Source organism: Manis javanica, chromosome 9, assembly GCF_040802235.1.
Source record: "Manis javanica isolate MJ-LG chromosome 9, MJ_LKY, whole genome shotgun sequence".
Lineage (NCBI taxonomy): Eukaryota > Metazoa > Chordata > Mammalia > Pholidota > Manidae > Manis > Manis javanica.
Window position 1 is genome coordinate 81499094 of NC_133164.1, and position 27337 is coordinate 81526430.

The following is a 27337-nucleotide window of genomic DNA, read 5'->3' on the forward strand; positions in this document are numbered from 1 at the left end:
AGCTGAAAAGCTTCTGTACAGCCAAGGACACCATCGATAGAACAAAAAGGTATCCTACAGTATGGGAGAATATATTCGTAAATGACAGATCCGATAAAGGGTTGACATCCAAAATATATAAAGAGGTCACACACCTCAACAAACAAAAAGGAAATAATCCAATTAGTAAATGGGCAGGGGAGCTGAACAGACAGTTCTCTAAAGAAGAAATTCAGATGTCCAACAGACACATGAAAAGATGCTCCACATCACTAGTTATCAGAGAAATGCAAATTAAAACCACAATGAGATATCACCTCACACCAGTAAGGATGGCTACCATTCAAAAGACAACAACAAATGTTGGCGAGGTTATGTAGAAAGGGAACCCTCCTACACTGCTGGTGGGAATGTAAATTAGTTCAACCATTGTGGAAAGCAGTATGGAGGTTCCTCAAAATGCTCAAAACAGACTTACCATTTAACCCAGGAATTCCACCTCTAGGAATTTACCCTAAGAATGCAGCACTCCAGTTTGAAAAAGAGAAATGCACCCCTATGTTTATCGCAGCACTATTTACAATAGCCAAGAAATTGAAGCAACCTGAATGTGCATCAGTAGATGAATGGATAAAGAAGATGTTAATATACACAATGGATATTATTCAGCCGTAAGAAGAAAACAAATCCTACCATTTGCAACAACATGGATGAAGCTAGAGGGTATTATGCTCAGTGAAATAAGGCAAGTGGAGAAAGACAAATATCAAATGATTTCACTCATCTATGAAGTATAAGAACAAAGGAAATACTGAAGGAACTGAACAGCAGCAGAATCACAGAACCCAAGAATGGACTAATAGTTACCAAAGGGAAAGATACTGGGGAGAATGGGAGGGTAGGTAGGGATAAGGGCAGGGAAGAAGAAAGGGGGTATTATGATTGGCATGTATAATGTGGGGTGTGGGGGAAATAGGAGGGCTGTGCAACACAGAGAAGACAAGTGGTATTTCTGTAGCATCTTGCTATGCTGATGGACAGTGACTGTAATGGTGTTTGTGGGGGTGACTTGGGGTAGGGGAGAGCCTAGTAAGCATAATATTCTTCATGTAATTGCAGATTAATTATTACAAAAAATTAGGTTAAAACTGGCATAAATAATTTTTTGAAAAGTAAAGAAAAAAAAGCCATCCTGAAAAACTAAAGAGAAAAAATCACGTCACTAAGAGAGGAACTGTGATAAAGAATTACGTCTGACTTGACAGAAGCCTTGAAAGCAAGAATAGAAGGAGTGAAATACTTAACATTTTGAGAGAATATAATCACTAATCTAGAATTCCATATCCGGCAAAATTATTCTTTTAAAGTGAAGAAGAAATGAAGGCTTACTAAGGAAAACAAAAAGTAAAAGCATTTGTTGCCAAAAGATCTTATTTGCAGTAAATGTTGAATTATTTACTTATTTTGTGGTTTGTTTGGATGTATTTTTATTGAGTTATAGTTGATAAACAATATTATATTGTTTTTAGGTTTACAATATAGTGATTTGACAATTATGTATGTTATCAAATGCTCACCCCAACTGGTGTATTTACTGTCCACATAGAAAGATGTTACAGAGCTATAGATTATATTCTCTATGCTGTACTTTCGTCCCCGTAACTAATTTTTATTAAGGCTGAATTTTGTGCCTCTTTCTCCCCTTCACCTATTTCACCCACCCGCAGTAACTGCTCCCTCATGGTAAACACCATTACTTCTCAGTGTCTCTGAGTCTATTGCTGTTTGATTTGTTTGGTTTTGTCTTTAGATTCCACAGATAAGTGAAATCATGTGGTATTTAACTTTATCCACCTGGCTTATTTCACTTAGTATAATATCCTCTAAGTCCATCCATGTTGTGGTAAAATGGCAGCATTTCTTTCTCTTTTATGACTGAATAATATTCCATTGTATATATGAATCATCTCCTTATCCATCCATCTATTGACTGTGTGGTTGCTTCTGTATTTTGGTTATTGCAAATAATATGGCAGTAAATACAGGAGTATATATGTCATTTTGAATCAAAGATTTTGTTTCCTTCAGATAAATTCCTAGAAGTGGACTTACTGGGTTTTATGGTATTTCTATTTTTGCTTTTATGAGAAAACCCCATACTTCTTTCTATAGTGGCTACACCAATTTACATTCCACCCAACAGTGTAGGAGTGTTCCTTTTTCTCCACATTCTCACAAACAATTGATAATTCTTGTCTTTCGGATTGTGATCATTCTGACACTTGTGAGGTGATATGTCTTTGAGGTTTTGATTTCATTTCCCTGGTGATTAGTGATATGGAGCGTCATTTCATGTGCCTGTTGGACATCTGTGTGCCTTCTTTGGAAAAATATCCATTCATGTCCTCTGCTCCTTTTTCATTTGGATAATTTAGTCTTTTTGGTGTTGAGTCATATGAGTTCATTATGTATTTGAGATGTTTACCCATTATCAGATATACCATTTGTGAATGTATTCTCCCATACTGTAGGTTGCCTTTTTGTTTTGTTGATGGTCTCCTTTGCTGTACAGAAGATTTTTAGTTTGATGTAGTCCCACTAATTTATTTTTACTTTTCTTTCCCTTGGCTGGGGAACATGTCCACAAAAAAATTACTCTTGCTAATATTCATGAAATTTTTCCCTCTGTTTTCTTTGAAGAATTTCATGGTTTTGAGTCTCATATTTAGGTATTTCATCCATTTCAAGTTTACTCTTATGTATGGATTTAGACAGTAATCCAGTTTCATTATCTTGTTGTAGCTCTCCAGTTTTCCCAATATCATTTACTGAAGAGACCCTTTTTCCTCCTGTATATTCTCACCTCATTTGTCATATATTAATTGATTATACATGTGTGGGTTTATTTCTGTGGTCTCTATTCTGTTTCATTGATCTCTCTCTTGTGCCAGTACCATACTGTTTTTATTACTATAGCTTTGTAGTTTAGCTTGAGGTCCAGAAGCATTATACCCCTCATTGTTCTTTGTTCTTTCTCATGATTTCTTTGGCTATTCAGAGTCTTCTGTGATTCCAAATAAATTTTAGGATTATTTGCTCTAGTTTTATTGAAAAATGCTATTAGTATTCTGACAGGGATTGAACTGAATTGGTAAATTTCTTTGGGCAGGATAGCCATTTTGACAATATTAATTCTTCCTATCCATGAGTGTGGCATACATCTCCATTTATTTCTGTCTTCTTCAGTTTCTTTCATCAGTGTCTGACAGTTTTCAGAGTATAAGTCTTTCCCTTCCTTGGTTAGGTTTATTCCAAGGTATTTTATTCTTTTTGATGCAATTGTAAATGTAATTGTTTTCCTCATTTCCCTTTCTACAAGTTCATTCTTAGTATTTCAGAGTACAACATATTTCTGTATATTGGTTTTGTATTGTGTGACTTCCTGAATCCATTTATTAGTTTTAATAGTTTTTTGGTGGAGTCTAAAGTGACACTATTTTCTATATATAGTGTCATGTCACCTGCAAGTAGTGACAGTTAAACTTCTTCCTTACCAATTTGGATGTGTTTTATCTCTTTATCTCATCTGATTGTCATGGCTAGGACCTCCAGCACTATGTTGAGTAAGAGTAATGAGAGTTGACATCCTTGTCTTATTCATGATCTTAGAGGAAAAGCTTTCAGCTTTTCACCATTAAGTATGATATTAACTATGGGTTTGTTGTATACGGCCTTTATTATGTCGAGGTATGTACCCTGTATACCCATTTTGCTGAGAGTTTTTATCATGAATGGATGTTGAATTTTTTCAAAAGCTTTTCAGCATCTATTTACATGATCATATAGTTTTCATCTTTCCTTTTGTTAATGTGGTATATCACATTGATTGATTTATGAATATTATACCACCCTTGGATCTCTGGAACAAATCTCTCTTGGTTATGATGGAGGATCCTTTTGATGTATTTTTGAATTTGGTTTGCTGATCTATTTTGTTTAGTAGTGAACATATGTTCATCAGGAATATTGATTTGTAATTTTCTTTTTTTTGTAGTGTCTTTTGTTTTGGTATTAAGAGTGATGCTAGCCTGATAGAATGAGTTTGGATATATTCCATCCTACTCTATTGTTTGAAATCTTTTAAGTAGGATGGGTATTAACTCTTCTTTAAATGTTTGGTAGAATTCAACTGTGAAGCCATTTGCTCCTGTATTTCTTTCGCTGGGAATTTTTGGATTACCAATTCAATTTCATTACCGGTATTTGATCTGTTCACATTTTCATTTCCTTCCTGAGTCAGTCTTGAAAGATTGTATGTTTCTAGGAATTTGTCTATTTCTTCTAAGTTTCCAGTTTATTGATATATAATTTTCATAGACTTCTCTTACAATTCTTTGAATTTCTGTGGTGTCAGTCATAATGTCTCCTTTTTTAATTCTGATTTTGTTTACTTGTGTCCTCTCTCTTCTTTTCTTGATATATCAGGCTAAGGGTTTGTCTATTTTGCTTATCTTCTCACAAAACCAACTCTTGGTTTCATTGATTTTTTTCCTATTGTTTTTTCTTATTCTCAATTTTATTTATTTCTGTTCTGATCTTTATTAATGTTCCTCCTTCTACTAACTCTTGGGCTTTATTTGTTCTGCTTTTTGTAGTTACTTTAGTTGTGAGTTTAGACTGTTTATTTGGGATTGCTTTTGTTTCTTAAAGTAGGCCTGTATTTCTATGTACTTCCACTTCGAACTGCTTTTGTTACATGTCATATATTCTGAATCATTGTGTTTCTGTTTTCATTTGTCTCCATGTATTGCTTGATATCCTCTTTGATTTGTTCGTTGATCAATTATTTAAAAGAAGTCTATTTAGCATCTATGAGTTTGTTTGTTTATGTTTTGTTTTCTTCATGTAATTGATTTCTAATATCATACCACTGTGGTCTGAAAAGATGCTTGATACAATTGCAATAATTTTGAAGTTATTGAGGCTCTTTTTTATCCTAATATGTGATTTCTTCAGGAGAATGTTCCATATGCACTTGAGAAAAATGTAAGTCCTGATGATTTGGATGGAATGTTCTCTATATATTTTTCAAGTCCATCTGGTCTAGCGTGTCATTCAGTGTCTCCATTTCCTTATTTATTTTCTGTCTGGATGATCTATCTAATGATGTAAGTAGGATGTTAAAATCCTCTTAGATGATTGTGTTGCTGTCTGTTTCCCCCTCTAGGTCTGTTAATATTTGTTTTATATATTTAGGTGCTCCTATGTTGGGTGCATAGATATTTACAATTTTTATATCCTCTTGTTGAATTGATCACTTTATCATTATATAATGTCCTTCTTTGTCTCTTGTTACTTTCTTTGTTTTGAAGTCTATTTTTGTCTGATACAACTACTGATAGTGCTTTTTTCTCCCTCATTTGCATGAAATGTCTTTCTCCATCCCTTCACTTTCAGGCTATATATGTGTTTAGGTCTGAAATGAGTTTCCTGTAGGCAGAATATAGATGGGTCTTGTTTTTTTATCCATTCTGCCAACCTTTATCTTTTGTGTGGTACATTCAGTCCATTTACATTTAAGATAATTATTGATATGTATGTACTTACTGACATTTTATTTTGTTCTGGTTGTTTTTGTAATTCTTCTGTTTCTTTCTTCCTCTCTTACACTCTTCACTTATTGTTTAATGGTTTTCTTTAGTGTTTGGTTTTATTTTTTTCTTTTGTGTATCTGTAATAGGCTTTAGGTTTGTGGTTACCATAAGGTTCATAGATAGTTTCTTAAATTTGTAACAGTCTGTTTTAAGTTGATGGTCTCTCAATTTCAAACACATTCTTAATATACCACTTTTTCTTCTTCCTCCTCCACACTTTATGTGTAAGATGTCACAATTCACATCTTTTGGGTATCCCTTGACTAATTTTGTGTGCAGTTGATTTTCTACTTAAAAAATTTTTTATTATCAAATGTACAGCACAGTGGTTCAACAGTCCTCCTCCCTTTCTCCCCACCCGTGCACTCTCCTTTCCCCCTGGGTAACCACCAGTCACTTCTCAGTGTCTATGACTCTAATGCTATTTTGTTACCTCTGTTTTGCTTTGTTTTTATATTTCACAAATAAGTGAAATCATATCTTATTCGTCTTTCTCCACCTAGCCTATTTCACTGAGCATAATACCCTCTAGATGCATCCATGTTGTTGCAAATGGTAGAATTTATTTTCCTTTTATGGCTGAGTAATATTCCATTGTGTATATGTACCACATCTTCTTTATCCATTCATGTATAGATGGACACTTTAATTGCTTCCATATCTTGGCAATTGCAAACAGTGTGGTGATAAACATAGGGGTGCATGTATCTTTTTGAATCAGGGATTTTGTTTTCTTTGGGTAAATTCCTAGGGGTAGAATTGCTGTGTCATTTTTAGTTTTTATTCTATTGGCATTTTACTTTTAGTTTTTTGAGGAACCTCCATACTGCTTTCATACTTGATTAAGTAATTGGCCTACTACCTTTATTGTAGGTTTATTTTCACTGGTGAATAATATTTAGACTTAACAACATTTCCATCTGAAGAAGTCCTTTAATATATTCTGTAAGGTCAGTTTAGTGGTGGTGAATTCTCTAAACTTCATTCACCTGGAAAACTTTTAATCTCTTCAGTGTTGAATAATAATCTTGTTGGGTAAAGAATTCTTGGTTGTAGATTCTTCCCTTTCAATACATTAAGTGTTTCATGACACTCCCTTCTGGCCTGTAACTATGCACTGAGAAATCTGATGATAGCCTTATGGGGTTGCCCTTATAGGTAAGTGTCTGCCTCTCTCTCACTGCTTTTAAGATTATCTCTTTATCTTTAATTTTTGCCATTTCAATTATTATATGTATTGGTGTTGTCTTCCTGGGGTTCATCTTGTTAAGGGCTCTCTGTACTTCCAGGACCTGCATGTCTATTTCCTTCCCCTGATTACGGAAGTTTTCAACTATCATTTCTTCAAAAGTCAGTCTATTCCTTTGTCTTTCTCTTCTCTCTCTGGGACCCCTTTTATGCACATATTGTTTATTTTGGAGTTATTGCACAACTCTCTTAGCATCTAATCATTTTTAGAAATTTTTTTTTTCTCTTTTCCTCAGTTTGGTTACTCTGCCGTTCCCTATCTTCCATTGCACTGATTCTTTTCTCTACTTCTAGCAATCTGCTATTCATTCTCTCTATTATATTTTTCATTTCAGCTTTTGTATTCCATAGTCTTTGTGGCTCTTTTTCATATTTTCTATCTGTTTGTTGAAGTTCTTACTGAGATCATCAGTTCTTTTCCCTAGTTCAGCGAGCATATTTATGACTGTTACTTTGAATTCTTTATCAAGAAGATTTCTAATACTAATCTGTGTCATTTCGCTCTTTTTCTGGGTTTTATCTTGTTCTTTTGTTTGGAACGTATACCTCTGCCTCCACATTTTGGGTTTCTGGGTTTCTTCTTTTTTATTAGATAGATCACTTATGCCTCCTGGTCTTGAAAGTAATGGTCTTTTGAATTGGGCATTCTGTGATGCTCAGAAGCTTAAGATTCTTTGCTCACCAGTGCCTAGTTCTCTTGTGGCTGAGCCACAATTGCTGTTGGGCTGTGTGTGTGGTTGCCTTTCTGCCTGTCTGACAGCAGTGACTGAATCCCCCACCTTACTTCTGTATGCCCTTTGTGTGATGTGAGGCACTTCTGCTGGCATTCATGTGGGCAAAGCTGTCCTCTACCTGCCAGTCAGCCACTGAGGCCACTGCTGGACTGGGTGTGCTAGGTGGCCATGGGCTACTGGGGTTGAGACAATGAGTTGGAGGAGAGTTTAGTGCTAGCTCCCAAAAGCGTCTGGGCAGTTGAGGTGAGCAAGAGCCAGGAGAGTTGGGAAACTGTAGTCTGCCCTCTGCCTGACAGCGATTGGGACCACCATGGAGCTGCGTGTGCCAGGCGGGGTATGCAAGCAGGGAAGTGCACCTTCAGGCATGAGCTGCCAGTAAGGAAGACTGGATATGTTGAGGCTAGGTTCCATGAGCCCAACCAGCTGGGCTGAGGCAGGACTAAGAAACCTCTGGAGGCTGCGCCCTTGCCCCTCTGACATACTTCCCACTTCTGGTAAATCTTTCAAACTGCCACCTCTGTGTTAGGTCTCAGCAGGACTGACAGAGCATGCCTGACCTTCACAAGCAGCAAGGATCTCGGCTCCCCACAGTGCTCCAGCTCTCCCTGGTGTCCAGCTCTGTTAGTCACCAAAGCCCAGTGCAATGTTCTTGTATTCCCACAGCAGACCTCTGGGGCCAGGTGGTGGGATTTCTGAGTGTTTATTCCCTCCCCATTCCATTCCTCTCCCTCCCACTTGTGGGCTGGATTAGGGAAGGCCTTCAGTCCCAATTGATCATGGCTGTGCTAATTTACCCTTCTTTGTATGGTCTTCTCTTCTTCACCAGGTGTATATGGTCTGTTCTGCAGTCTTCTGGTCAATTTCAGGGTTAGTTGTATTTGCTGTAGTTGCTTCCTTGGGTTGTATGAAGGAGGAGGTTTTGCTTTGGAAGCCTAGAATACCATTTTTTGCCCTGGGCTTCAAGAAATTCTTTAGAGAGAAGGAAAATGATATAGGTAGAAACTCAACTTTATATAAAGAAAGAAAGAGCACTGAAGAAGGTATAAATGAAGGTAAGATAAAAGCTTTATTTTTTTCCCATTCTCAGTTAATTTAAGAGATTATAGTTTGTTCAAACTATAGAAACATCACATTCTATTATGTAAGTTTATGTATGTATACCATATATACCATATATATATATTTGGATGTTAACATATGTTTATATATATAAATGAAGTGAATGACAGCAGTGATACCAGAAAAAGGAGGAAGTCAGACATGTTCTTTGAAAACATCAGTAAAATTGATAACCCTCTAACCACGCTAAGAAAAAAGAGAGAGTACATAAATTGCTAATATCAGAAGTAAAAGGGGGGCATCACTATAGATCCCGTAGACATTAAAAAGACAATAAAGGAATACTGCAAACAATTCTATGTGCACAAATTTGATAACCTAGATGAAGTAAACCAATTCTTTCAAAGATGCAATCTGCCAAAATGCATGCAAGGAGAAATGGACAATCTGAATAGGCCTATATCTGTCAAATAAGTTGAATCACAATTAATAACCTTCGAAAACAAAAAGTGCCAAACTCAGATGGGTTCACTGAGAATCTATCAAACATTTCAGGAAGAAATTTTACCAATTCTCTGCAATCTCTCTTCAGGATGGAAAGAGAAGGAATACTTTCTAACTCATTCTCTGAGGCCAGCATCAACCCTAATAGCAAAATCATACAAGATATTACCAGAAAAGAAAACTACAACCAATATTTGCCATGAACATAGATGCAAAAATCCACATTAAATTTAAAAATACATAAAAAGAATTATGCACCATGACCAAGTAGAATTTGCTCCAGAGAGGAAAGACTGGCTCAGCATTTGAAAATCAATTAATGTAATTAATCACATCAATAGACTAAAATCACATGGTCACATCAGTAGATGCAGAAAAGGCATTTGACAAAATTCAACACTTGTTTGTCATTAAAAACTCTCAGTCATAGGCGGGAGCCAAGATGGCGGCGTGAGTAGAGCAGCAGAAATCTCCTCTCAAAACCACATATATCTATGAAAATATAACTAAGACAACTCTTCCTAGAATAAAGACCAGAGGACACAGGACAACATCCAGACCACATCCACACCTGCGAAAACCCAGCACCTCGCAAAGGGGGTAAGATACAAGCCATGGCCCGGTGGGACCTGAGCTCCCCTCCCTCCAGCTCCCGGCGGAAGGAGAAGAGTCAGAGCGGGAGGGAGAGGGAGCCCAAGACTGCTGAACACCCAGCCCCAGCCATCCTGACCAGAGCGCAGACAGAGTGCATGCGTGGGGCCCTGGATACTAGGGAAACAGGGCAACAAGAATGGTGAGTGGGTACCAGAGGCCGGTGCCCGAGGACAAAAGAAAAGCGAGTGGCCTTTTTGTTGTTGTTCTTGTTGTTGTTTTGTTGTGGTGAGTGCTTTTTGGAAGTCTTAAAGGGACAAGGACCCCAATACTAGGGAAACAGGGCTGCAAGACAGGCTAGCAGGTATCGCAGGCCGGCGCCGGAGAAGAAAAGAAAAGCAAGCGGCAATTTTTATTTATTTTTTATTTATTTTTAATTTTCTGTTGTTGTTGTTTTGTTGAGGTGAGTGCATTATGGAAGTCTTAAAGGGACAGGGACCCCAATATTAGGGAAACAGGTCAACAAGACCAGCGAGCGGGTATCGGAGGCCGGCGCTGGAAAACAAAAGAAAAGCAAGAAGCCACTTTTTACTTTGTTGTTGTTGTTTTGTTTTGGCAAGTGCTTTTTGGAAGTTTTAAAGGGATAGGGACCCCAATACTAGGGAAACAGGGCAGCAAGTCCGGTGAGTGGGTACATGAGGCTGGTGCCAGAGAATAAAGAAAAACGAGCTGCCATTTTTTTGTTTTGTTTTGTTTTGATTTTGTGGTCATTGTGTTGCTTTAGTGGGTGCTTTTTGGAAGTCTTAAAGGTGCAGGGCGGAACACTTAGTCCAGAGGTAGGGAATCCGGGGATCTCTGGGCACACTAATCCCCTGGGCTGCAGGGAACATGGAGGCCCTTACTGAGATAAATAGCCTCCTGGCCGCTCCCCCTCCAACGCAACTCCACCACTTTGGAGCAGCACCCCGAGCGAGGTCACGCCCACAGCAACAGTGGAGATAAACTCCATAGCAGCCAGGCAGGAAGCAGAAGCCCTGTCTGCGTGCAGCTACCCAGCACAAGCCACTAGAGGTCGCTGTTCTCCCAGGAGAGGAAGGCCACAAACCAACAAGAAGGGAAGTTCATCCAGCCGTCACTAGTCCCAGATCTGCAAACTATTCCTATCACCATGAAAAGACAAAATTACAGGCAAACCAAGATCACAGAGACACCAGAGAAGGAGACAGACCTAACCAGTCTTCCTGAGAAAGAATTCAAAATAAAAATCATAAACATGCTGACAGAGATGCAGAGAAATACACAAGAGAAATGGGATGAAGTCCGGAGGGAGATCACAGATGCCAGAAAGGAGATTAAAGAAATGAAACAAACCCTGGAAGGATTTATAAGCAGAATGGATAAGATGCAAGAGGCCATTGAAGGAATAGAAAACAGAGAACAGGAATGTATAGAAGCTGACATAGAGAGAGATAAAAGGATCTCCAGGAACGAAACAATACTAAGAGAACTTTGTGACCAATCCAAAAGGAACAATATCTGTATTATAGGGGTACCAGAAGAAGAAGAGAGAGGAAAAGGGATAGAAAGTGTCTTTGAAGAAATAATTGCTGAAAACTGCCCCAAACTGGGGGAGGAAATAATCGAACAGACCACAGAAATACACAGGACCCCCAACAGAAAGGATCCAAGGAGGACACCACGAAGACACATAATAATTAAAATGGTAAAGATCAAGGACAAGGAAAGAATTTTAAAGGCAGCTAGAGAGAAAAAGGTCACCTATAAAGGAAAATCCATCAGGCTAACATCAGACTTCTCGACAGAAACCCTGTAGGCCAGATGAGAATGGCATGATATATTTAATGCAATGAAACAGAAGGGCCTTGAACCAAGGATACTGTATCCAGCATGACTATCATTTAAATATGATGGCGAGATTAAACAATTCCCAGACAAGCAAAACCTGAGGGAATTTTCTTCCCACAAACCACCTCTACAGGGCATCTTAGAGGGACTGCTGTAGATGGGAGCACTCCTAGAAAGAGCACAGAACAAAACACACAACATATAAAGAATGGAGCAGGAGGAATAAGAAGGGAGAGAAGAAAAGAATCTCCAGACAGTGCATATAATGGCTCAATAAGCGAGCTAAGTTAGGCAGTAAGATACTAAAGAGGCTAACCTTGAACCTTCGGTAACCATGAATTTAAAGCCTGCAATGACAATAAGTACATATCTTTCAATAGTCCCCCTAAATGTATATGGACTGAATGCAGCAATCAAAAGACACAGAGTAATAGAATGGATAAAAAAACAAGACCCATCTATATGCTGCTTATAAGAAACTCACCTCAAACCCAAAGACACATACAGACTAAAAGTCAAGGGATGAAAAAACATATTTCAGGCAAACAACAGGAAGAAGAAAGCAAGGGTTGCAGTACTAATATCAGACAAAATAGACTTCAAAACAAAGAAAGTAACAAGAGATAAAGATGGACACTACATAATGATAAAGGGCTCAGTCCAACAAGAGGATATAACCATTCTAAATATATATGCACCCAACACAGGAGCACCAACATATGTGAAACAAATACTAACAGAACTAAAGGGGGAAATAGACTGCAATGCATTCATTTTAGGAGACTTCAACACACCACTCACCCCAAAGGATAGATCCACCGGGCAGAAAATAAGTAAGGACACGGAAGCACTGAACAACACAGTAGAGCAGATGGACCTAATAGACATCTATAGAACTCCACATGCAAAAGCAACAGGATATACATTCTTCTCAAGTGCACATGGAACATTCTCCAGAATAGACCACATACTCGCCCACAAAAAGAGCCTCAGCAAAATCCAAAATATTGAAATTCTACCAACCAATTTTTCATACCACAAAGGTATAAAACTAGAAATAAATTCTACAAAGAAAACAAAAACGCTCACAAACACATGGAGGCTTAACAACATGCTCCTAAATAATCAATGAATCAATGAACAAATTAATATAGAGATCAATTAATATATAGAAACAAATAACAACAACACAAAGCCTCAACTTCTGTGGGATGCAACGAAAGCAGTCTTAAGAGGAAAGTATATAGCAATCCAGGCACACTTGAAGAAGCAAGAACAATCCCAAATGAATAGTCTTAACATCACAATTATCTAAATTGGAAAAAGAAGAACAAATGAGGCCTAAAGTCAGCAGAAGATGGGACATAATAAAGATTAGAGAAGAAATAAACAAAATTGAGAAGAATAAAACAATAGTAAAAATCAATGAAACCAAGAGCTAGTTCTTTGAGAAAATAAACAAAATAGATAAGCCTCTAGCCAAACTTGTTAAGAGAAAAAGAGAATCAACACAAATCAACAGAATCAGAAATGAGAATGGAAAAATCACAACAGACCCACAGAAATACAGAGAATTATTAAAGACTACTATGAAAACCTATATGCCAACAAGCTGGAAAACCTATAAAAAATGGACAACTTCCTAGAAAAATACAACCTCCCAAGAATGACCAAGGAAGAAATACAAAAGTGAAACAAACCAATTACGATTAAAGAAATTGAAATGGTAATCAAAAAACTATCGAAGAACAGAACCCCGGGGCCAGACAGATTTACCTCGGAATTTTATCAGACACACAGAGAAGACATAATACCCATTCTTCTTATAGTTTTCCAAAAAAATAGAAGAGCAGGGAATACGCCCAAACTCATTCTATGAAGCCAACATCACCCTAATACCAAAACCAGGCAAAGACTCCACCAAAAAAGAAAATTACAGACCAATATCCCTGATGAATGTAGATGCAAAAATACTCAATAAAATATTAGCAAACGAATTCAAAAGTATATCAAAAGGATCATACACCAAGTGGGATTCATCCCAGGGATGCAAGGATGGTACAACATTCGAAAATCTATCAACATCATCCACCACATCAACAAAAAGAAAGACAAAAACCACATGATCATCTCCATAGATGCTGAAAAAGCATTTGACAAAATTCAACATCCATTCATGATAAAAACTCTCATCAAAATGGGAATAGAGGGCAGGTACCTCAACATAATAAAGGCCATATATCATAAACCCACAGCCAACATTATACTGAACAGCGAGAAGCTAAAAGCTTTTTCTCTGAGATCAGGAACTAGACAGGGATGCCCACTCTCCCCACTGTTATTTAACATAGTACTGGAGGTCCTAGCCACAGCAGTCAGAAAAAACAAAGAAATACAAGGAATCCAGACTGGTAAAGAAGGAGTTAAACTGTCACTATTTGCAGATGACATGATATTGTACATAAAAAACCCTAAAGACTCCACCCCAAAACTACAAGAACTGATATTGGAATTCAGCAAAGTTGCAGGATACAATATTAACACACAGAAATCTGTAGCTTTCCTATACACTAACAATGAACCAATAGAAAGAGAAATCAGGAAAACAATTCTATTCACAATTGCATCAAAAAGAATAAAATACCTAGGAATAAATATAACCAAATAAGTGAATGACCTATACTCTGAAAACTATAAGACACTCGTAAGAGAAATTAAATGGGACACTAACAAATGGAAACTCATCCCAAGCTCATGGCTAGGAAGAGTTAATATCGTCAAAATGGCCATCCTGCCCAAAGCAATATACAGATTTGATGCAATCCCTATCAACTTACCAGCAACATTCTTCAATGAACTGGAACAAATAATTCAAAAATTCATATGGAAACACCAAAAACCTTGAATAGCCAAAGCAATCCTGAGAAAGAAGAATAAAGTAGGGGGGATATCACTCCCCAACTTCAAGCTCTACTATAAAGCCATAGTGATCAAGACAACTTGGTACTGGCACAAGAACAGAGCCACAGACCAGTAGAACAGACTAGAAATTCCAGAAATTAACCCAAACATATATGATCAATTAATATTTGATAAACGAGCCATGGACATACAATGGTGAAATGACAGTCTCCTCAACAGATGGTCCTGGCAAAACTGGACAGCTACATGTAGGAGAATGAAACTGGACCATTGTCTAACCCCATATACAAAAGTAAATTCAAAATGGATCAAAGACCTGAATGTAAGTCATGAAACCATTAAACTTGTGGAAAAACACATAGGCAAAAACCTCTTAGACATAAACTTGAGTGACCTCTTCTTGAACATATCTCCCCGGGCAAGGAAAACATCAGCAAAAATGAACAAGTGGTAGTATATTAAGCTGAAAAGCTTCTGTACAGCAAAAGACACCATCAATAGAACAAAAAGGAACCCTACAGTATGGGAGAATATATTTGAAAATGACAAATCCGATAAAGGCTTGATGTCCAAAATATATAAAGAGCTCAGATGCCTCAACAAACAAAAAACAAATAACCCAATTAAAAAGTGGGCCGAGGAACTGAACACTCAGTTCTCCAAAAAAGAAATACAGATGGCCAACCGACACATGAAAAGTTGCTCCATGTCGATAATTATCAGAGAAATGCATAATAAAACTACAATGAGGTATCATGTCACACCAGTAAGGATGGCTGCCATCCAAAAGAGAAACAGCAACAAATGTTGGCGAGGCTGTGGAGAAAGGGGAACCCTCCTACACTGCTGGTGGGAATGTAAATTAGTTCAACCATTGTGGAAAGCAGTATGGAGGTTCATCAAAATGCTCAAAACAGACTTACCATTTGACCCAGGAATTCCACTCCTAGGAATTTTCCCTAAGAACGCAGCAATCAAGTTTGAGAAAGACAGTTGCAGCCCTATGTTTATCACAGCACTATTTACAATAGCCAAGAATTCGAAGCAACCTAAATGTCCATTGGTAGATGAATGGATAAAGAAGATGTGGTACATATACACAATGGAATACTACTCATCCATAAGAAAGGGCAAATCCTACCATTTGCAGCAACATGGATGTAGCTGGCGGGTATTATGCTCAGTGAAATAAGCCAAGTTTAGAAAGAGAAATACCAAATGATTTCACTCATCTGTGGAGTATAAGAACAACGGAAAAACTGAAGGAACAAAACACCAGCAGAATCACAGAACCCAAGAATGGACTAACAGAGGATCAAAGCCTAATTTGGCTGCCCAGAAAATGAACTAAGATATGATATGAAGAAGAACTTCCAACATCAGCACTCTCTGGAAGAGTCATACCAGAAGATGATCATCAGAAAACCTCAACAAAGACCCAGGCAATACTGCAGTTGTAGCTGCATCCATCCCACTGGTTCCTGGACTTGCCATTGGAATGAAGAAGGAGATATCTAAGCTGGCCTGTGCTTTCAGTAAAACAACAAATTTGACTGGATCTCTACTGTTGGAACTCAACCAAGAATTAGGACAAGTGCAAGTTGTAGCACTCCAAAATCTTATAAAAGGAACATATGGGATGTGAACAGTCCCCAGGAATGGGTTGTTTTAATTTGTCTGATTTCTTTCAGACTGTTCAAGTACAGTTGGACAATATCCATCATATCATAGACAAATTTTCACAAATGCCTAGGGTGCCTAAATGGTTTTCTTGGCTTCACTGTAGATCGCTGGTAATTATAGATTTGCTTTGTTTATGTCACCGTATTCCTATTATGTTAATATGTGTGCACAAGTTAGTTAGTAGTTTAAAAACAATACATGCTTAAGTTACTCTACAAGAAGATCTGTCAAAGAAATAATCAATCCTCCCAGGTTTTCTTCCATCTGCTACCTCTATAGCTTTTCTTCTTCCTTCCTAATTACAACCCTTAAATAGAATTCGTCTCTCATATCGAATTTACCGAGTATCATATTTCCTCCAAGTGGTAAAGATACATCAAGACAAATGCTGGGCATAGAAGCCACAGGGCATAAATCTGCAAAGAAGTAAAAAGCTAACCGTTTCAAACAATATGGCTTCTTTCACACTTACCAACTTTACATCTCCCTGTATGGCCCCAGAAGATGATTGGTTAGCCAGAGACAGGTAAGATTCCTCAAGGGAGGAACAACCTAAGACAGGCACAGTCGCAGGGGGGCCATCAGGTGAAAAATTGGGGATCAACAGAACCTCAGCCCCCCTGTTTTGAGAGAAATCTTTTGCATCTGTGGATGTTTTATTGCCCTTGTATAGCTTGGATTAACACATAGTCTACAGGCACACACCTGATCATGTAAATTTGCTCTCTTACAGCACTAAACTATGTTTTCTGCCTTTGTCTTGCATCTACCTACCACTTCAACATTTTATTAGAAATAATAATAATAATAATAATAATAATAAAGGGAGAAATGTGGGATCCACATATAAATCAAGTATAAAAATCAAATATTCATATTTGACCTGATTGTTTATAGTTCATAATGCGTGATCAAAACTGAAAGTTTCTGTGATGACTGCCCTTGTACTGTTCACCATGTAAGATCTTATTCACTATGTAAGAATTTGTTCACCATCTAAGAACTTGTTCGTTATGCTTCAGAAGATTGGAGACTGATGAGAATTATGCTTGGGGTCGATTAATGATTGTGCATTGAGCATTGACTCCCCTATACAGAATTTTATTGTTGTTAACAACCATTTGATCAATAAATATGAGAGATGCCCTCTCAAAAGAAAAAAAACAAAAAGACTCAGTCATTTATATGAGTAACTTAGTACTTGCTACCAGTAAAATTGATGTTGTACTAATTAGATTATAAGAATGAACAGAAAAAGTACATAACCTACCTATACATGCCTTCAAAAATTTTGGAAATAGTACTAATGATACAGCCAATTCATAAGTATACCTGTATATCTGTATTTATATATACATTTCTATTTTGCTCATGCTACCCATGTGGGTATTTCATAGTTATATAAACAATTATTCATAAACTATTTCATATTTTCCATTGTGTTATTAGTGTTCCTTATATAAATTCCTGTACAATTAGTTCCTATCAGTGGAAATTTTGGAACTTCTAACTGTTGTGCTTTTTCATATTATAATTGAAATTGTGTAATATTTTCCCTTTGTCATTGATTTTCTGGGAATTTTTTTATTTATACAATTACCTTTAAAGTACCAAGAGTAATTATGTATCTTGGCTTACCTAGGATAATCCTAGTTATATTGGTGTTGTAATGTGTAATCATTATTAGTGTCTTCTCTTGCTCTAAAATATGTCCAATTTTCACAATAAATTATGTAGTCCCTCAGATATAACCATTTTTATTCTCTTTCACATGCCTACCATTATTATCTCTTATTTTTCTACATCTTCTTTTACTGTAAAGAACTCAAGTCCTTTTTGAGTTGGTGGTGTATAAATAATAAGTATAAATAATGATTGTAGAAAACCCTTGATGATTTGATGTAGGATCGAAAGTGGAAAAAATTCAGAATTTCCAGGCAAATGGAAAGTGTCTGCTGAAACAGTGTTGGGTGTTCACTACAAGGGCTGGTGCCTGGACAGAGGAAGGGCAGCAGCCTGGTGAATAACCAGAAGATGGTCTTTATTCTAACAGTGAATGTATAGTACATGCTGCTTCAGTGCTTAATGTTTTACAAATCTTATGGCAGAGCTTATGAATGTATTTATGTTAGTTATAACCATAATCTGATTTGAGATTGTTTGTCCTCACACTGCTTATGAAGGAGATTTTTCTTCCTTCAATATCACCCACAGATATGTGGCCATGGAGCTCTGAATATGGCTATCATTATACCTTACTCTAATGACATAAAGATTTTTTAACAAGAATTAAAGCTCTGGGGATTCTATTAGAAATTTGGCACTTTTGTTTCTTGTGGGACTCTTACTGTGGGAAAACATGGGAAAAACTAATTGTATTTGTTATAACAGTAACCATAGGAATAGATAAATTGAAACCTATGCAGATGTATTTATCACAAATGGAAACGTTTGGAGATGCATGTCCTCTGCATTAGGCCTTCAACTAGGTTCTCTTGGGCTCATAGTCTCACAAAATGAATAAAGGTCTATGACTTAAGAAAAATGTTATTCTTGATTGCTTTAGATGTAAATGTGAATTTGTGGCAAGTTCATTTGATTAACATTCCTGTTACCTTGGTGATACCCTAAAAGAAGCATTTCAAAAAGTTTTATCCAAAAACCACCTTCAGCAGAATAATGTTGGGTGTGTGGTTAAAGAAATGCTATTTCCAAGTATCATTCCTGACATCTCCCCACCCCTTGCACTGAATTAGAGTCCTGGTGGGGACAGGGGATTTAGATTGGTATTTTGTTTACTAAATTTTGAAAACCACTGCCCAAGAAATATGCTGAGTTTGGACAATGGCCTTAAAAAAATGAAAATAATTTTAAAGCCATAAAATTTTCCAATTTAATGATTAAAAGTGTTTTTCTCTAATATTTACCAGAGGAATGGACTAGAAGGAAGAGGGATGCAGTTTTATTTGTGAAGAAGCAGATGCGTTTAGGGGTAAAGGATAAGGAATTGAGATAATTTACAGGAGGAAATGTGGGATTTGGGACTACTGAGAAGGCATGTAGGGCCACTAGTTTTCAAACTAGTCAACAACAATAGTAATAGGCTTGTGGCCTGGGAGAGAGTGAGCGCTCTCAAATCACAATCAGTGACTTGGAAATGCCAGCCACATCTCTTAATCCCTGCATATCTCAGCAGAATAGCTGAGCAGTAGCTTCTTGTGTAAAATAGAGATAATGTATGAGAGTAGTTTTTAAGAGTATATACACTTTTCTGTTTTAATCCCTTTCCCTCAGTTCCCTCTCCTTCTGGTCTTGCCTGAATAGACATGGAAGATATTGGCTCAATGTGGGATTAATGTTTAATATGTAAAAGGTAGTCTTAGATTATAGCCCTGTATTAGTCCATGTTACTTTGTTTTCATTATGAAAATACCTATTTTATATTTTAAAAATGTAATTTACCTCTGCTACAATGGATTCCTAGCATATTCCCAAATATCCTCACAATTTATATCCTTGCATGGAACTCTCAGTAAACTGTTCTGTTTATGACTGTTTTTGCCATTCACTGGCTCTATGATTTCAGCAAACCTCTCAAAAGATTCCTTTTATTCATCTATAAAAGCAACATATGTGGCTATGAAGTGGACATTAAGTGAGCATATGTACATATATTTTACAACTATGCCTGTAACATGTAAGCACACAGTAAAATTGAGTCCCCTGCTATAATAAGCACTCCTGCTCTTAGATTATGGTGGTATTTTATAAAGGCATGATATGTACGTACACCTTTGTCCTGCAGAGGAACAGAGGACTGGCCACTGTGCTCCAGCAGCCCCCATGCCATCCTACAGCAGAGCCCTGCGTCATAGGAAGTAAGATTCACTGTAGACTCATTAGTACCAATAGGCATCTGGATAATATATGGAAATTTCGTTCTTCTTTCCAGGATAAAATTTAAGACTAAGTCTAGTTAACTGGAAATGTATTCAGTTAAAGCTATAATAGTTCAGGCACATTAAACCCTATTTATAAATAAGTTAACATCATACATATGCTTATAATTCATTCACCATAAGCCTTTAAAATAGATGAGGCCTCTGACAATAAAGAACACATATCCAATAAGCCTATTAAAATGGAAATTAAAAACCATATAGCAGGAGCAGATAAGTATAATGACCACTTAGGCTAATGAAATTGTCATTGAGCATTAAATTTAGCTACAGTGTTCCTAGGTAGACACCTGCTTGCTTTCCACCTGCCCAAAGGAAGAACAAGGAGTGATAATTAGCATCATGCTTCTTATTTCACCAGTGGTTTTTGAGGTCTGACAATAAGTAAGCCACAGGGCTAAGAATAATGGAGGCAGCGATGATGACTTGAGACATAGTGGCAAAGCTCAGGGGCTGAGGAAAGTTCCTGGAGTGGACATTGGACAGTAAATGACAAAGCAAAGCTAGAAAAACAGTGCTAGTCCAGACAATTGGCAGCTCTGGATTTACACTAAGGAGTTTGTGCTTGGTTTTCTATATGCTGACCTAGTTCTTAAATGTCCAAGTTATTTTACCAATCATTAAGAACTTCATAATGCTAATCATTTACCAATAATTAATATTTACCAATCATTAATAAGGCATATAATGTTAATACCATCAGGAAATATCATTATCCATTGAAGGATGAGAGCTTGAGACAGTGGTTGATTCAATTATCTGGCCTTTGTTTTCCAGTTGATCAAAATCTGAGTGAGAAGGGTCTATATGTTTACTCAGCTTATGCAAACCCAAATATGTGAAAAATCATAAACATATGAAGTACATCATTGGAGATGATTTGGTTTCCAAAAGTATTTCTTTGCTTTACAAAGGACTCTTTGTAAATATTCTTAAAATGCCGATCTCCTCTGTTAGCTTGATCATTTGGTTAGAATTCTTAGTATTGGATTTTTACTCCAGATATCTGAAGATCCGCAGAAATGAAAACATCTTTCATAAGGATGTATATGGGTACAGATCTTGGTTATGTATTCCAAGTAGATGGCCTTTGTGGGCATTGAATCACTGGATTGAAGGCACTATTTTTAATTCCCTTGGTTTCATTTTAAGTAAATTACAGTAGCCTTGGAAAGGATAATTTAATATTAATGAGCATAAGAATAAAATGTTGAAATAGAGTACATAAAAACATTGTATCTGCTTTCAAAAACATTTTTTAAAGATATTGTCTTCTTAGGTTTTTAGTTTTAGTTCTAAATTCCACAGTGGGATTCCCAAGTCCGGGTACAATAGCTGAAATAGGAAGTCTTTTCTCTTTGAAGCAGGATCTTACTGGAGTACTTGGCCTGTCCTGTTTGTGCTTATACGTTACTTCCTTGCTTTTGAACATAAACAATTTGCAATGCAAACTTACAAAGACATTGAAATTAGTTGGTTTAAATATTAAAGCTTGAGATATTTGTCTGTTTTGTCTTCACCCCATACATACTTATGGGGGTAAATCCGAAGCAGCAGGCATCATCTGGGAAAGGAATGCCAATGTTGTCTTTTCACGACTGGATTATTTAGTTGCTTGGTATTGACAGTGTTATACAGTTTGACTATGTCTACCATCCTGATACATCACAATAAATAAATGTAGTAAAAGATAAGAATAGCCCCCTACGACAGCAGCTGAGTGTAGAAGTATTTTAAATAAGTTAGCTTTATTGATACATAATTTACAAATGACAAAATGTACAGACTTTTTGTGTACATTTTGATGATTATCCTGTGCAGCCACACATGAGTAAAGACTTGGAATAGTTATAATGCCACAAAAGACTCCTCTGTAGTCAGTCCTACCCCCACAATCCTCCCTCCCCACCAAGGCAACCACAACTTGATTTCTGTGCCTGTTATCAAATTTCCTATAAATGGAATAATAAAGTATGCATTATTTTGTGTCCACCCTCCTTTGCTCAACATGTCTGTTTGACTGATATATGTTCATATGTGTATAAAGAGTTTATCCCTTTTTATTACTGACTACCATTCATTATATGCCTATACCACACTCAATTGTGAATGAATAATCCCTATTTTGGGGCATTTAGATTGTTTTCAGGTTTGACTAATATTATGAATGAAACTGTAAAGTACACTTGTTTATATAGCTTTGTATTTTTTAAATAAGTTATCATTGATATAAAATCATATGAAGGTTTCACATGGGCAACATTGTTTTTACAACATTCTCCCATATTATCAAGTCCCCCGCCCAGATGGGGTATCATTGCAGTCACTGTCCATCAGCATAGTAAGATGCTTTAGAGTCTTTACTTGTCTTCTCTATGCCTTACTGCCTTCCCTGTGACCTACCTATATTATGTGTGCTAATTATAATGCACCTTAATCCCCTTCTGCCTCTGTCCCCACCCACTATCCCCAACCCCTTGCCTTGGTTATTGCTAGTCCCTTCTTGGAGTCTGTGAGTCTGTGCAGCTTCGTATTTTCATCTCTTTTGGGTAGAGCTGCCAGAAGTCATAGGGTAGGCATATGTTTAAATTTATCATCAAGTAGCAAAACATTTTCTAAAGTGATAGTACAATTTAACAGCCCTACTAACATCTAACATTGTATGAATGTTCTGCTGAGGCTCACTCAAGTGAGTATATAGTAATGTCTCATTTTGGTTTCTCCAGTGAATCGTGATGTAAAGAATTTTCTTATTTGCTTGTTGACCATTCATGAATGTTTTTTGTTTTTGGGGTTTTTTTTCTATCATTAATCTACAATTACATAAGCAACATTATGGTTACTAGACTCGCCCTATCATCAAGTCCCCACCACATACCCCATTACAGTCACCGTCCATCAGTGTAGTAAGATGCTATAGAGTCACTACTTGTCTTCTCTGGGTTGTACAGCCCTTCCCATGCCCCCCTCCCCAACATTATGTCTGCTAATCGTGATGCCCCTTTTTCTCCCTTATCCCTCCCCTCCCTTCCCACCGACCCTCCCCGATCCTTTTCCACTTGGTAACCGTTAGTCCATTCTCGGGTTCTGTGAGTCTGCGGCTGTTTTGTTCCTTCAGTTTTTTCTTTGTTCTTATATTCCAAATAAGAGTGAAATCATTTGGTACTTGACTTTTTCTGCCTGGCTTATTTCACTGAGCATAATACCCTCTAGCTCCATCCATGTTGTTGCAAATGGTAGGATTTGTTTTCTTCTTACGGCTGAATAATATTCTGTTATGTATATGATATGTACCACATCTTCTATATCTATTCATCTACTAATGGACACTTAGGTTGCTTCCATTTCTTGGCCATTGTAAATAGTGCTGCGATAAACATAGGGGTGCATATGTCTTTTTCAAACTGGGATGCTGCATTCTTAGGGGGAAATTCCTAGGAGTGGAATTCCTGGGTCAAAAGGTATTTCTATTTTGAGTTTTTTGAGAAACATCCATATTGCTTTCCACAGTGGTTGAACTAATTTACATTCCCACCAACAGAGTAGGAGGGTTTCCCTTTCTCCACATCCTCGCCAACATTTGTTGTTGTTTGTCTTTTGAATGGTGGCCATCCTTACTGGGGTGAGGTGATATCTCATTGTGGATTTAATTTGCATTTCTCTGATGACTAGTGATGTGGAGCATCTTTTCATGTGTCTGTTGGCCATCTAAATTTCTTCTTTGGAGAAGTGTCTGTTCAGATCCTCTGCCCATTTTCTAAATGGATTATTTGCTTTTTGTTTCTTGAGGTCTGTGAGCTCCTTATATATTTTGGATGTCAACCCTTTATCTGATATATCACTTATGAATACATTCTCCCATACTGTAGGATGTCTTTTTGTTCTATTGATGGTGTCCTTTGCTGTACAGAAGCTTTTCAGCTTGATATAGTCCCACTTGTTCATTTTTGCTTTTGTTTCCTTTCCCTGGGGAGATATGTTCATGAAGAAGTTGATCATGTTTATGTCCAAGAGATTTTTGCCTGTTTTTTCTAAGAGTTTTGCGGTTTCATGACCTACATTCAGGTCTTTGATTCATTTTGAATTGACTTTTCTGTATGGGGTCAGACAATGATCCAGTTTCATTCTGTTACATGTAGCTGTCCAGTTTTGCCAACACCAGCTGTTGAAGAGGCTGTCATTTCCCCATCGTATAGTCATGGCTCCTTTATTGTATATTAATTGACCATATATGTTTGGGTTAATATCTGGACTCTCTATTGTCTTCCACTAGTCTGTGGGTCTGTTTTTGTGCCAGTACCAAATTGTCTTGATTACTGTGTCTTCGTAGTAGAGCTTGAAGTTGGGAATCAAGATCCGCCCCCCCTACTTTATTCTTCCTTCTCAGGATTGCTCTGAATATTCAGGGTCTTTTGCAGTTCCATATGAATTTTAGAACTCTTTGTTCCAGGTCGTTGAAGAATCCTGTTGGTATTTTGATATGGATTGCATTGAATCTGTAGATTGCTTTAGGCAGGATGGCCATTTTGACAATATTAATTCTTCCTAGCCAAGAGCATGGGATGAGTTTCCATTTGTTAGTATCCTCTTTAATTTCTCTTAAGAGTATCTTGTAGTTTTCAGGGTATAGGTCTTTCACTTCCTTAGTTAGGTTGATTCCTAGGTATTTTATTCTTTTTGATGCAATTGTGAATGGAATTGTTTTCCTGATTTCTCTTTCTGCTAGCTCATTCTGTGTATAGGAATGCAACAGATTTCTGTGTATTACTTTTGTATCCTGCAACTTTGCTGAATTCACATATTAGTTCTAGTAGTTTTGGAGTGGAGTCTTTAGGATTTTTTATGTACAATATCATGTAATCTGCAAATAATGACAGTTTGACTTCTTCTTTACTCATGTGGATACCTTTTATTTCTTTGAGTTGTCTGATTTGTCATGGCTAGGACCTCCAGTAGTATGTTGAATAACAGTGTGGAGAGTGGACATCCCTGTCTTGTTCCTGATCTTAGGTGAAAAGCTTTCAGCTTCTCACTGTTAAGTGTGATGTTGACCATGGGTTTATCATATATGGCCTTTATTTTGTTGAGGTACTTGCCTTCTATATCCATTTAGTTGAGAATTTTTATCATGAATGGATGTTGAAATTGTTGAATGCTTTATCAGCATATATGGAGATGATCATGTGGTTTTGTCCTTTTTGTTGATGTGGTGGATGATGTTAATGAATTTTTGAATGCTGTACCATCCTTGCATCCCTGGTATGAATCCCACTTGATCATAGTGTATGATCCTCTTGATGTATTTTTGAATTAGATTTGCTAATATTTTGTTGTGTATTTTTGCATCTGTGTTCATCAGGGATATTGGTCTGTAATTTTCATTTTTGCTGGGATATTTGCCTGACATTGGTATTAGAGTGATGCTGGCTTCATAGAATGAGTTTGGAAGTATTCCCTCCTCTTCTATTTTTGGAAAACTTTAATGGGAATGGGTATTATGTCTTCTCTATATTTCTGATTAAATTCAGCAATGAATCTCTCTGGACCGGGAGTTAGGTTCTTGGGTAGTTTTTTTTTATTACTGATTCAATTTCGTTGCTGGTAATTGCTCTGTTTAGATTTTCTGTTTGTTCCTTGGTCAGTCTTGGATGGTTGTATTTTTCTAGGAAGTTGTCCATTTCTTCTAGGCTATCCAGCTTGTTAGCATATAAATTTTCATAGTATTCTGTAAGCTTTGTTTTTCTGTAGGGTCCATCATGCTTTTTCCTTTCTCATTTGTGATTCTGTTTATGTGTGTAGACTCTTTTTTTCTCTTAATAAGCCTGGCTAGGGGTTTATCTATTTTGTTTATTTTCTCTAAGAACCAGCTCTTGGTTTTGCTGATTTTTTTCTATTGTTTTGTTCTTCTCAATTTTAGTTATTCTTCTCTGAGCTTTATTATGTCCCTCCTTCTGCTGACTTTGGCCCCATTTCTTCTTCTTTTTGCAGTTTCAATAACTGTGACTTTAGACTATTCATTTGGGATTGTTCTTCCTTCTTTAAATAGGCCTGGATTGCTATATACTTTCCTCTTAGAACTGCCTTCACTGCATCTCACAGAAGTTGGGGCTTTGTGCTGTCATTGTCATTTGTCTTCATATATTGCTTGATCTCTGTTTTAATTTGGACATTGATCCATTGTTTATTTAGGAGCATGTTGTTAAGTCTCCATGTGTTTTTGAGCCTTTTTGCTTTCTTTGTACAATTTATTTCTAGTTTTATACCTCTGTGATCTGAGAAGTTGGTTGGTAGAATTTCAATCTTTTTGAATTTACTGAGGCTCTTTTTGTGGCCTATTATGTGGTCTATTCTTGAAAATGTTCCATGTGCACTTGAGAAAAATGTGTATCCTACTGCTTTTGGGTGGAATGTTCTATAGATGTCTCTTGGGTCCATCTGTTCTAATGTGTTGTTCAATGCCTCTGTGTCCTTACTTGTTTTCTGTCTGGTTGATCTGTCCTTTGGAGTGAGTGGTGTGTTGAAGTCTCCTAAAACGAATGCATTGCATTGTATTTCCTCCTTTAATTCTGTTAGCATTAGTTTCACATATGTTGTTGCTCCTGTGTTGGGTACATAGATATTTATAATGGATATGTCCTCTTGTTGGACTGCCCCCTTTATCATTATGTAATGTTCTTTATCTCTTGTTACTTTGTTCTGAAGTCTATTTTGTCTGACACAAGTACTGGAACACTTGCTTTTTCTCCCCATTGTTTGCATGAAATATCTTTTTCCATTGCTTCACTTTTAGTCTGTGTATGTCTTTGGGTTTGAGGTGAGTCTCTTGAAAGCAACATAAAGATGGGTCTTGCTTTATTACCCATTCTATTACTCTGTGTCTTTTGATTGGTGCATTCAGTCCATTTACATTTATTGTGATTATCGATAGATATGTACTTACTGCCATTGAAGGCTTTGGATTCGTGGTTACCAAAGATTTAAGGGTAGCTTCTTTACTATCTAACCATCTAACTTAACTCTCCTATTAAGCTATTATAAACATAGTCTGATGATTCTTCATTTCTGTCTCTTCTTATTCTTCCTCCTACAGTCTTTATATATATATATATATATATATATATTATGTACTCTTTTATGT